Genomic DNA, 5,919 nt, shown 5'->3' with positions numbered 1-5,919 from the left:
CCACACAGAGCCAGCTCCAAGTCCTGGAACCAGTAGTGGGCTAGGGGCAGCTTTCCTTGGAAGCACTGCATTATCAATTTACTCCAAGACTTCAGGCCACTGAAGGCAGGAAGATGAGACACTGGCAATCTACAGGGACACTATTAGCCAATAGAAGAATTCTGAAATATCACAAAGTCCCACTGATATCTGACCAATATGAGAAAACAGGGGGAAGAAAATGTCCAAAACAAACCTAGATACTATATCAATAAAACCCAATGACAGCACAGCAGAAAATGTCAGAAAGGGAGTTCAGAATGTACATAATTAAAACAATCAGAGAAGCAAACGAGGAGATGAAAGAGCAAATGCAGGCATTAAATGATCGCACCAATCAACAGTTAAAGGAGCAAATATGGGAAGCAAGAGATCATTTCAATAAAGAGTTAGAGATACTGAAAAAAAAAAAAAAACCAACAGAAATCCTTGAAATGAAGGAAACAATAAACCAAGTTAAAAACTCCATAGAAAGCATAACCAATAGGATAGAACACCTGGAAGACAGAACCTCAGATATTGAAGACAAAATATTTAATCTTGAAAACAAAGTTGACCAAACAGAAAAGATTGTAAGAAATCATGAAAAGAATCTACAAGAATTATGGGATATCATGAAAAGGCCAAATTTAAGAATTACTGGGATTGAGGAAGGCTTAGAGAAAAAACCAAAGGAATGAACAATCTATTCAATGAAATAATATCAGAAAATTTCCCAAATCTGAAGAATGAAATGGAAAACCAAGTTCAAGAGGCTTATAGGACTCCAAATATACAAAATTACAACAGACCCACACCAAGGCACATTATTATGCAAATACCTAACATACAAAATAAAGACAGAATTTTAAAGGCTGCGAGAGAAAAGAACCAAATTACATTCAGGGGGAAACCAATAAGAATATCACCAGATTTTTCAATCCAGACCCTAAAAGCTAGAAGGGCCTGGAACAACATTTACCAAACCCTGAAAGAAAATGGATGCCAACCAAGAATCTTATATCCAGCAAAACTTACTTTCAGATTTGACGATGAAATAAGATCCTTCCATGATAAACAAAAGCTAAAGGAATTTACAAAAAAGAAAGCCAGCATTACAGAACATTCTCAACAAAATATTCCATGAAGAAGAGAAGAAAAACAATGATGCAAATCAGCAACAGGAGGAACTAGCCTAAAGGAATAGCCAAATAAAGGGGAAACCAAATCATGTCAAAAAAAAAAAAAAAAATGAGTCAAATGACTGGGAATACAAATCATATCACAATAATAACCCTGAATGTTAATGGCCTGAACTCATCAATCAAAAGACATAGACTGGCAGAATGGATTAAAAAGAAAAATCCAACAATTTGCTGCCTGCAAGACTCATCTCATAGAACGAGATACCCATAGACTAAAGGTGAAAGGATGGGAAAAAACATACCATGCACACGGACACAGCAAAAAAGCTGGAGTATCCATCCTCATTACAGATAATGTGGACTTCAAGCCAAAACTAGTCAGAAGGGATAAAGAAGGACATTACATACTGCTTAAGGGAAGCATAAATCAGCAAGACATAACAATCATAAATATCTATGCCCCGAACATTGGCTCATCCATGTACGTCAAACAAATCCTTCTCAATTCCAGAAATCAAATAGACCACAACACAAAAATACTAGGTGATTTTAATACACCTCTCTCACCACTGGATAGATCATCCAAACAAAAATTGAATAAAGAAACCATAGATCTCAATAACACAATCAACAATTTAGACTTAACCAACTTATATAGAATATACCATCCAACAAAGAACGAATACACTTTCTTCTCAGTAGCACATGGATCCTTCTCTAAAATAGGCCATGTTTCATGCCACAAAGCTACTGTTAGCAAATACAAGAAGATAGAGATACTACCTTGTACTCTATCAGATCACAATGGATTGAAATTAGAAATAAATGACAGAATAAAAAACAGAAACTTCTCCAATGCCTGGAGATTAAATAATACACTATTATATGATGAATGGATAACAGAAGACATCAGAAGGGAAATAAAAAAATTCTTAAAAGTAAACGAGAACAAAGACACATCATAACAAAATCTCTGGGACTCTATAAAAGCAGTACTTAGAGGAAGATTTATTTCATGGGGCGCATTCAACAAAAGAAGTAGAAATCAACAAATAAACGACTTAACACTACAGCTCAAAGCCCTAGAAAAAGAAGAGCAGACCAACACCAAAAGTAGTAGAAAACAGGAAATAGTTAAAATCAGAGCCGAAAACAACGAAATTGAAACAAAAGAAACAATTAGAAAAATTAACAGAATAAACAGTTGGTTCTTTGAAAAAATAAACAAAATTGATAAACCCTTAGCCAAACTAACAAAGAGAAAGAGGAAGAAAACTCAAATTACTAAAATTCGGAATGAACAAGGAAATATCACAACAGACACGAGTGAAATACAAAACATAATTAGAAGCTATTTTGAAAATCTATACTTCAACAAAACAGAAAACCTCGATGACATCAACAAGTTTCTAGAGACATGCGAATTGCCTAAACTGAACGAGGAGGACATACACAACTTAAATAAATCAATTTCAAGCAATGAAATAGAAGAGGTCATCAAAAGCCTACCAACGAAGAAAAGTCCGGGACCAGATGGGTTCTCAGCCGAGTTCTACAAAACCTTTAGAGAAGAGCTCATTCCAATACTTCTCAAAGTATTCCATGAAATAGAAGAGGAGGGAACCCTCCCAAACTCATTCTATGAAGCCAATATCACCCTGATACCTAAACCAGTCAGAGACACATCAAGGATAGAAGATTTCAGACCAATATCCTTAATGAACATCGATGCAAAAATTCTCAACAAAATTTTAGCAAATCGCATACAAAAATATATTAAAAAGATAGTGCACCTCGATCAAGTGGGTTTTATCCCAGGGATGCAAGGTTGGTTCAACATCTGGAAATCAATAAATGTCATTCACCATATCAACAGACTAAAAGTTAAGAATCACATGATTATTTCATTAGATGCAGAAAAAGCATTTGATAAAATACAGCACCCCTTCATGCTCAAAACACTAGAGAAAACTGGGGTAGTGGGAACATTCCTTAACATTGTAAAGGCCATCTACGCTAAGCCCATGGCCAATATCATTCTAAATGGTGAAAAACTGAAAGCATTCCCCCTAAAAACTGGAACAAGACAGGGATGCCCTCTTTCACCACTTCTCTTCAATATCATTCTTGAGACTCTAGCCAGAGCAATTAGACAAACCAAAGAAATTAAAGGGATACGAATTGGAAAAGAGGAACTCAAACTATCCCTGTTCGCTGATGACATGATTATATATTTAGAGGAACCTGGAAATTCCAGCAGAAAACTCTTAGAACTCATAAGTGAATTCAGTAAAGTAGCAGGCTACAAGATCAATGCTCATAAATCCAATGCATTTTTATACATAAGTGATGAATCTTCAGAAAGAGAAATTAGGAAAACTACCCCATTCACAATAGCCTCGAAAAAAATAAAATACTTGGGAATCAATCTCACAAAAGAGGTGAAAGTCCTCTACAATGAGAACTACAGAACAGTAAAGAAAGAAATTAAAGAAAACCTTAGGAGATGGAAAGATCTCCCATGTTCTTGGATAGGCAGAATTAATATTGTCAAAATGGCCATACTACCTAAAGTGCTATACAGATTCAATGCAATTCCAATTAAAATCCCAATGATGTACCTTACAGAAATAGAGCAAGCAATTATGAAATTCATCTGGAAGAATAAGAAACCCAGAATAGCTAAAGCAATCCTCAGTAGAAAGAGCGAAGCAGGGGGTATCACAATACCAGATCCTCAACTCTATTACAAAGCAATAGTAACAAAAACGGCCTGGTAGTGGTACCAAAATAGACAGGTAGATCAATGGTACAGAATAGAGGACACGGACACAAACCCAAATAAATACAATTTTCTCATACTAGACAAAGGTGCCCAAAATTTGCAATGGAGAAAAGATAGCCTCTTCAACAAATGGTGCTGGGAAACCTGGAAATCCATATGCAACAGAATGAAACTAAATCCCTATCTCTCACCCTGCACAAAACTCAACTCACAATGGATCAAGGACCTTGAAATCAGACCAGAGACCCTGCATCTTATAGAAGAAAAAGTAGGTCCAAACCTTCAACTTGTTGGCTTAGGATCAGACTTCCTTAACAAGACTCCCATAGAACAAGAAATAAAAGCTAGAATCACCACTGGGATAGATTCAAACTAAAAAGCTTTCTCTCAGCAAAGGAAACTATCAGTAACGTGAACAGAGAGCCTACAGAGTGGGAGAATATCTTTGCCACTCATACTTCACATAGAGCGCTAATCTCCAGAATCTATAAAGAACTCAAAAAGCTCTACACCAAGAATACAAACAATCCAATCAACAAATGGGCTAAGGAAATGAACAGACACTTCACAGAAGAAGATGTACAAGCAATCAACAAATATATGAAAAAATGTTCAACATCTGTAGTAATAAGAGAAATGCAAATCAAAACTACCCTAAGATTTCATCTGACACCAATTAGAATGGCCATTATCAAGAACACAAGCAACAATAGGTGTTGGTGAGGATGTGGGGAAAAAGGTACACTCATACATTGCCTGGTGGGGTTGCAAATTAGTGCAGCTACTTTGGAAAGCAGTATGGAGATTCCTCAGAAAGCTTGGAATGGAACCACCATTTGACCCAGCTATCCCACTCCTTGGCCTATACCCAAAGGACTTAAAATCAGCATACTACAGAGATACAGCCACATCAACGTTCATAGCTTCTCAATTCACCATAGCCAGATTGTGGAACCAACCTAGATGTCCTTCAATTGATGAATGGATAAAGAAACTATGGCATATATATACAATGGAATATTACTCCGCCATGAAGAATGATAAAATCATGGCATTTGCAGGCAAATGGATGAAATTGGAGGATATCATGCTAAGTGAGGTAAGCCAATCTCAAAAAACTAAAGGATGAATGATCTTGCTAATAAGCTGATGAGGACATATAAGGGGGGGTATGAGGGGTTAGCATTAGGGTTAGGGTTAGGTTTAGGGTTAGGGATAAGGTGGGTGGTAAGAATGGAGAAAGGAAGGACTGTATAGAGGGAAAAGAGGGGTGGGAGGGGTGTGGGGGAAGAGAAAAAATAACAGAATGAATCAAACAATATTGCCCTATGTAAATTTATGATTTTCAATTAAAATAAAATAAATAAAAAATAAAAACTATTCAGCTGTAAAAAAAAAATAAAATAAAATAAAATAAAATATTAATAAGTATTTGTCGATTTTTTTCAAGGGGGGTTTAAGGTAAAGTAAGTTAGAGAAACACAGAATTAAACGGGTTCATTCCTATAGTCTTTAATACATTAACATTAATTCATCATTCAACATATATTTATTAAACACTGACTCTATGCCAATCTATATCTATACATTTAGTATAAAACATGATCAGTCATGTATGAGACAGATTGGTAACACAGATTTGGGGAGGAAAGAGAGTATATCTACTTTTTCAAGGTGTAGCCAGGATATGTTTTATTGAATAAATGACATTTGAGCAAAAGTTCAAATTTATTAGGGGAGTTCATTATACAGATATCTGGATGATAAAAGTTGGAATTTTGAGAGAAAAATTTAAGACTAATGATATAAATTTGGGAACATTTGGTATTTAGATGATTTTGGGTTTTTTTTAGTTTTGATTTTCTAAGATATGACTTATTTACAATTCTTTTTCTTTTGAATTTTGTGTTTAATTGACAATTGTATGATTTTGTGGGGTGCAATGTGATGTTTCAATATATGCATCTATTG

Source organism: Sciurus vulgaris, assembly GCF_902686455.1.
Source record: "Sciurus vulgaris genome assembly, chromosome: 10".
In the NCBI taxonomy this organism is placed as follows: Eukaryota; Metazoa; Chordata; class Mammalia; order Rodentia; family Sciuridae; genus Sciurus; species Sciurus vulgaris.
Note: the sequence above shows the minus strand (reverse complement) of the source record.